The sequence below is a fragment of the Parambassis ranga genome, chromosome 10 (genome assembly GCF_900634625.1).
Source record: "Parambassis ranga chromosome 10, fParRan2.1, whole genome shotgun sequence".
NCBI classification, from domain to species: domain Eukaryota; kingdom Metazoa; phylum Chordata; class Actinopteri; family Ambassidae; genus Parambassis; species Parambassis ranga.
Genome location: NC_041031.1, coordinates 16,230,267 through 16,238,481, shown reverse-complemented (window position 1 = coordinate 16,238,481; position 8,215 = coordinate 16,230,267).

The following is an 8,215-nucleotide window of genomic DNA, read 5'->3' as shown; positions in this document are numbered from 1 at the left end:
GTCAGAAGGGGGATAATTTTATCTGGCGAGCACAAAGAAGCCAGCATGCAGCTACTTCCTATACACAAAAAACACACAGCGTGCATAAGACTCATACAGTCTGACAGGACAGTTCTGTGTTTACGTTGGACACACAAACACTCATTCACCATGTGCCTTCATGCAGGATTGCTTCTGTCAACACTGCATTTTATCTTACTCGTGCGTGTCTGTGTAATAATAGAGTTACAATATCAGCCCGATAGTCGGCAAAATCCGCTCTTGAGATGTCGTCTTTCATCGTACACCTGCCAGATCCGCTGTCATGTTTTCAGCCATGAAAGACAATCGACTTTAATCAGTTTAAGCAGGGTATCAACATGTCGACTTGTATCTATTCAGAGGTGTTTAGAAGGCATTCTTGGAGTGTTGTGTTTTGTATGTAACTTTGATTTGCTGAACACTGCACTGCAGAGTTGGAGACAAATATAACAGCCAATTATTTTTATCTATTCTGGGACGAGCAGCCATATATGCTCATTACTCACACAACTGTTTGACTTCTTTTTAGATGACTTTGTCTCTAATCCTTGGACAGAAAAAAAAGTCCATTTGAAACTAGGCCTGCTTCAATGCAGTTTGTGTATATATGTGTGTATGAGAGAGAGACTCTCAGAGTGAGTTTTGCTGTGTCTGATTGCATTAGTGGGTGACTTGTTTCTCACTGACGTTTCCTCTCATTTTTCTAATTGACTCTAGCTGGAGATGTTAAAGCGGGACGACAGAGGGAGCGAACGGAGTGCTAATCAAGTCAGTGTAAGTGGAAAAAAACGGAGCTCTGCTAAATGTTTGTCTTTGCCTTTTCTTTACTTATTTCTCCTCTGCTTTCGTCTCCTCTGACATGACGTATCATTACAGGCCAAGCTTCACAGGGACTGTACTTGTCACTGAATAAATCACACAGACACAACTGGGTTAGAAAATGAAGGACCTGTGCCCCCAGCACACAGAGATACTGTACACATACAATGAGTGTTGATGCTTAACCCCCAGAGACCCGAAGAGAAGTGTAAAAATAAAATGTTGACCTTTTAGATGTTGTCATAGGAGGCCTATGATGCATAAATCAGTGTTTGTTTCACTTTTGACGTTTTAGTAAGTTTTTATAATGTTGTAATATAACAACGTTGGGCCTGACGGGTGGCAGAACTTCAGTGACATTGTGAACAAATGTAAAGGAGCAGCTAGAGTTCATTTGCAGTCTTTACTGCTCATAAAGCCTCATCATAGTAGTCTATGTATCTGTAAACTCATTATTACACCAAAATGGTAATCGCACAAGTAAAAGTTTTTATAAATTTTTAACGTGTCAGTTGTGAACGAAACGGAAGGAAGGAGGAAGGCAAATGAGTGAGAAACAGACACAACAGCCGCTAGAGAGCCAACACATCGGAAAGGTGAGAAAATAAGTGACTGCAGAAAACGCTGGAAAAAAAACCTCTCATTTCAATTACATTGTTAATACAAAGGCGACTGTGCAGTTTACAAGGTTAAAATCTCATATCAGGCACCTGCACAGGTACATTAGAGCTGTACATCCAGCAGTGCAGTGAACCTGTGAGATTCTCTAAGGATTTCTGCTGTTTCACTGAACAAATAGTTACAATTTTATAGGTAATAAAGGCCACATGCAATCAGACATTGGATCTTTTTGTCAGAGTATAAGCTATACGTGTACATATAATGAATGTTTTGTACACTACTAATTAATTTTTTGTTTTGATAATAAATTAATTTAAGCAATAAAAAAATCTGAGGAGCCAAAAGAGACGGCTCTTTGTAGTGAGCTGATCCATAAGATCCGGCTCTCTTAAACATTCCCATCACTATTATGATTTATCATTTCTCATTAAAACATTGTGTAGAATTAAATGCTATTTACAAACACTGAAATCAGATATTATTTTTTATAAAAACCTGGATGAATGAAAACCTTTGCTTTGTTTATAGCCTCAATCAAATATGATTCTCCCAAAAGCATTTCTTTTCCTCTGAGAGGCAGAGCATGTTGCAGCAGCCTTTAGCATAGTTTCTGTTAGTTTTTACAGGGATATGTCCAATCCAATCCTTGCATACTTCTCTTGGAGGGTGTACATCTGTGCGTTTGCCTCAGAGACATCATTAGTGATATCTTGTCGATAAAGATTTTCAGTCATTCAGGTCATTTTCATTCAAGGCTGAAGCGAGGCAGCTGGACTTGTAGAGTTTTCTTGAAGACATTGGGCTGCTCCTCCATCAGCTTCATCATCCCCTGAACTGGACTTGCTTCAACCTTTTGAACATTATTAATGTTCTGACCCTTTTAGATGGCCTCAGTGATGTCATACACACCACGGATAATACTGTCTACTTTGATGATTCAGTGCCAATTTATTATATCTAAACTTACACATTCCAGAGTTCAGTCATTGTTCAGTCTATTATTATGCTATATATATGGCTATAATCTGCCACCACCTTGACCCAACATTGCAAATTTACAACATAGACTTAACAAGCTCTAACTCTTAAACTATGAATAAATTCAACAATACTTTAATATCTACATGATCTAGGGATATCACTTCAGTTCAAGCATTTTACTGACTTTAGTCTTATTTTATAGAGTCACAAAAACCATGGTGCTGAACTTCAAGGCAAGTTCACAAATTGTATAAGTTCATGGCCATGTAACTGCACCTGTTCACACAGTCTATCATCCAACTACATTGTAAATTTAAACAGTAGAACCCATTAGTGACACTGATATCGATTTATAGAGAAAAAATGTTTGGTTTGATTTTTGTGAGGTTGAGGAACAGTGGGCCTGTGGGGGTTAAAACCATTCCAGCCGTCACTGTAGGCAGGAACCTGAAGACTGCTGTGACCTGATTAAAGTCGGATAGAAGAGGGAAGAGGAGACCTTTGCAATGCCACAATCACATTTTCACTCTTCACTCAATCAAAACACGATGTCCTTTTTCACTTCCAGGCTCCCTGTTCTGTCCCCCATGTCTGTGTAGCAGGCTGTCACAGACTTGCAGTGAACAACAGCTTGATCATTAGCGCTTCCTCTCTGCTGTTGTGTTTTGTCCTCTTGTTTTATTCTTCTGTTCCTTCATCTTTGGCTTGTTGTATTGTCCTTCTTTTCATGTAGATTTTCTATTTTTGCAGTTGCTTACAGTGCAAGGACTGTGCATGCTCATTAATTTTTGTGCATACGCATTACCGAACAAAGCAATAGGATTGTTAGTTCACTATTCAGAATTTAAATGAAATGGTTGTTAAACAGAGGTGAGTTTGAGGTTTTATAACAGCGTGTTGTGACCTCTGTAGTGTGACACAGAATGTTTTTTTGTGCATCCTCCCAATGAGGCAAACTTTTCTCATCGTCAACAAGCTTCTCCACCATTTTCTTGGCCTCAATCAACAGGTTTTATTGAATTCATGAAGGTAAAAAGAGTTAAAACCATAAACATCCTAACTGTCTTTAGCATCTTTTATGGACTTTTATGTCCACCAATGCTGCTGGGTGATTTGATTTTAGTTGTTTTATAGTCATTTATTCACCATTCCTGACAGCATGACTCCTTTGATGGTCCACCACCGAATGCTGATCTCGACAAATATTGAATGAATTCATGAATTTTTCTACTGTGAATTCATCTCTGTCTTCCAGCAGATGAATCCTAATGACCTTAACTTGGCCACATATGATCAGAATTATAAAGTTCATACGTTCTTCTATGACTCAATTTGCCCACATTTGTCTGTTTAAGCAAATTAACTAATACAAATAATTGATTATATTTTGCTCTCATGCTGCTGCGTCCTGGATGCTTCATCCGTTGCACATGTGAAATCAGACTCTTTGATCTGGACAGTTGTTCCACATGGATCAGTGGTGGGTCCAGTGCTTTTCTCCCTAAATATTAATACTCGTACAAAGCTTAAAAGGCTATATTTCATGCATAATATCGAACAACATTGATCTCAAGTTAAATATAGAACATTTGTTTGTGGTGGAATCCTCCCCACATTAGACGGACACATGAACTGTTTTCTTTTAAAGAACTCCCAGCTCTTAGGTCTATTAAATGTTTTATCATTATCTCATTTTATGGTTCATAAATTTAATATTGTATTGAATTTGTTTTTATAATCCTCGGTGAACAGGCTGGTCATGAATGAATGAATGAAGATAATTAACGTTGTAAACATTACCTGTCTCATTGGCGTGATTCTGAGCGTGTTAGGATGTTGTTGCTCAAAGCATTGTAATATTTAGGCACTAACAGCAGGCGTTCATCGCCTTCCTGTATAATCCAAACCCCAGTGCTAACAATGATGGCCTCCAAATTAACAGAAAGTAAACATTATTAGTTCCACATCGGGAGTACTCACAACACTTGAATTGGATTGCGGTGTGTCCTTGTGTCCGTCACTTGTGAAACACGCAGCAGTAAAGCCACCTCTAATACGCATGGATTTTCCTGATTTGCTGCTGTCGCTTTGAGGTAATAGCTATGCATAATTACGTTGCTATTAGAGCAAGAGAGGAGGGAGATATGAAGAGAGAAAGAAGCCCATTTACTCATTATATTACATAACATGATGTGACTTTATGATAATGGGAAATATGGCCGTCTATCTCCCATGTGAATAATAAACCAAATTATTTATAGAAGTAAACAAAGCCTTGTCCTATTTTCCTCCCTGTTTTCTGGCACACTGCATTTGCACATGTTAATTGTCAAGGACATCCGCTGGCTCAAAGCATAAAACTTGCAGCGTCTTGTTAATGATGAAAAAGGAAATGCAAATTATGCAGAATTATACTAAAATGATAATATCTGTCCATCTGGGACCAATTTCACTGCTCTCCCAGTGCCAGAAATACCTGCCTCCTCCATGTCATATAGCAGAGTGACTGTGTGATTGGCTTTCAGGTAGTTAGGTAGTCAATGGTGCTTGTCCTCCGCTCATGCCCACTCGAATGTCTGCTGAGGCAGGGACAGGCCACAGTTAAAGATCTTGCCACTTTCTTATGTCAGAATCACTCTTCGCTACGTCTTCTTTGATGCTGCAGAAAAAACGGGACGTTTGTCTCCTGAAGGAAGATGTTTCATCAGAAAACAGAGTTCACTTCCCTGCTGTGGATGCAGATGAACACACAGCCGTGTAATCTTTGAACTGTTTCCTTTAAGACAAATAAAAGGCAGAAGTAGACAACATGAAAAAGCTTTTGTTTATATTATTGAACCACTAAGGCCTTTTTTTAGGGCAGCTTGTGGTTTTGCAATAAAACTGAAGCAATCTGACTACAACATTCAAATAATGTTTTTATACATTGTTAGATAAATCTGGCTAGTTTTAGGCCCTGTTCACACTGAGGAAATCAATCCGGCTAGAGAGGGGTTTGGGCCATATCTGGAGATATCTGAGTGTGAACATCATGAGTCCGGCTATATCCAGCTTGATTTCAATCCACCTCTCGGAGGTGGATCTAGCCGGATTGGCTCAAATGTGGCTCAGGTCTGAACGCAAATGCAGCTAGCGAATCCGGCAGGGACAGTGTCCGGGTTGCGTACAAAAGCCGTATGTAAACAACCGTCGAACTACGACGGCTTTGCCCCAAGTTTATTTCAGACAGGGCTACAATGGAATATACGCACAACGCATGCGCACACGCAGTCCTACTGCAGCCTGAACGGACTCTGTATATTACGAGGCGCCACCTAGCAGCTTGGAGGACCACAAACAACCCAGATTAACCTGGATTGAGCGTGGACACGCGTGTGTGATAGCCAGATTCCATAATAGGTCTGAACGTATCCAGCATAAAGACTATCCAGATACAATCCTACTCTAGCTGGATTGACTTTGTCCAGTGAGAACGGGGCCTTATTGTGCAGTGCTGCCCAAGAACCACATCAAACCAGAACAGATCAGTATAAAAGAGTCCAAATGTCATCTCTGTTGTCAAGCACCTGAACAATTTTTCATTCTTTACTTTGATCAAAAAGGTGATCAGAATTCTCCGCTCTTCCCTGCTCCACCCATTTCCTCCACCTTCTTTTGTGGGTTATTTCTCCTTGTTCAACTGAGAGATTTCTGACTTTGCCATTGTAATATGACAAAATCTGAGATGCACATAGCCTCCCCTGCTCATCCTGCCATCTGGCACACATTTCACCAAACCCCTAATCTGGAGTTTTTGTGTTTTTGGACTGAGCCTCACTGTTTGGGCACCCCAAACCTGTTTGTCTTGTGGGACACTGGTGCTAGATTTTAGCCTGGTCCACACCATTCCCAGTCCCAGAAAGGGTTTCTCTATTAAGAACACATTATTTTAGCTTTGGTGATTGTAGCTGAAAAAAAGTGACCACAGAAGGGAATGTTTTTCCTTGTAAAATGTGTTTAATGTTATGAACCATGATCTTTACCTAATCCCATGTTTTTAATGTCTAATCTTAAACAGTAGTTTTTAAATGCCTTAATCTTACCACAGCTTACAGTGTCAGGGGGAATCAAACGTTGGACTGCTGCGTTAGGGTCCACTGATTTGCTCCCATCGCAACAAACCTGCCCTCTGATATGGACTACAACTGGATTGGTCACATGATGGCATGGTGTCAGGCAGTCTGATCATATGTTCAGCATGAACATAACCACATGTTGTATCTGGGAGATGTATTATGGACCAAACATGGCATTTTTTGATGTTAGACTTGTGACCATTGTAGCTTGATGGGGGCATGTTTTTACAATAAGTAAATAAACTCGATGTTGCAGAAAAAACACTGGCCTGTAACTACAATGACTCATATCCTACAACCACAAACATTCATACTGGAACTAAAATGTACAGCAGACTTCATCGGTTATTTTGAGTAGAGAGATGTCAGATCTATAGTAGCATATGTTGCCAGAACACCTTGCTGTAAATTAGGAACTATCCCTCTTGCTATTCAATGTATAAAGTCTTAACTCCAGCCAAACTTACCTCTGTCGTGCTTCGGGAGTGTGAGTGCATCCCCACATTTGTTAGATCATAAGACCAAAATCTCAGCTGGGTGCTCACTGGTTTTGTGTGTGTTTTCAGTGGTCTAATGACAAGCAGTGGTGGTGGATTATCTCTCTTCAGGCTCCATCAGAGAGTCTGAGGCAGATGGTTTGGTTGAGCTTTTGGAGAGTTTCAGTAGCACACAACTTTGATGAGTGACAACGGCATCAAAGCTATCATTGAACACTGCCTCTAATCTGGAGTCACAGCATACAAGAGGCTTCTCACAGTGCTGTGAGTCTGAGAGAAGCCATAGGATACATCCCTGCTTGTTTTCCAGGGATTCTTGAATGTGTAGTCACATGAGAGAAACACAAAAGACTGGAAATTTGTGAACAGGTATGTCTTTGGCTTTTGACAGTTTAATTAACAACCTTCCTGCACCTCGACCCTTTTGGAGCCAGCACTGAGTACATCTGTTCCTACCTGCAGCATTTGGACCCAGAGGTAACAGGCAGTCTCACACACACACACACACACACACACAAGTCTGAGACATAGTGACATAGATTAGATTTCCCTGCAGGGCTGACATATGGGCCTGCTGTATGCCAGAGTCCTGCTGTGCCATTTTAGACTCCTGGCACACAAACAGGCCTGGAGTGCAGGTAAGATCCATCAGTTACCATTTTGTGAGGCTTTTTTTATTGAAGCTAACAATAGAGCAAATCTGCTTAACACTCAGCTACCTGTATTTACCTAAAAACAACTTCAACACTCAGACTCTCAGCCTCCCTATGGATTATGTGCAGTACAGAAAAATGCATGTATTATGTTTAACTGATCCTTAATGATGACCAAAAGTCGAGTAAAGATGGGAATCAGGGATCTCCCGGACGAAAGTCTGGCATCAGTGATCCCCCACCACCCCTCCTGCCTTCTCTTGCCAATTTTGTCTTAAGCTGACCTCTCACAACCATTGACAGTAAATGAATGAAGCTTCCATCATGTCACACGTAGGTTTCCAAACACTGTTTTGACTCTTTGTGGGAGGCTCTGACTGACGCCATGTTGGCAGCAATCACAGTCTACCTAATCTCCAAATACAGTCACATCCACAACTGTGCAAATTTTATGTCTTAATATAATTAAAATGAGTGAGTTGTGACTAAAAGAGACCAGAATAGTCCT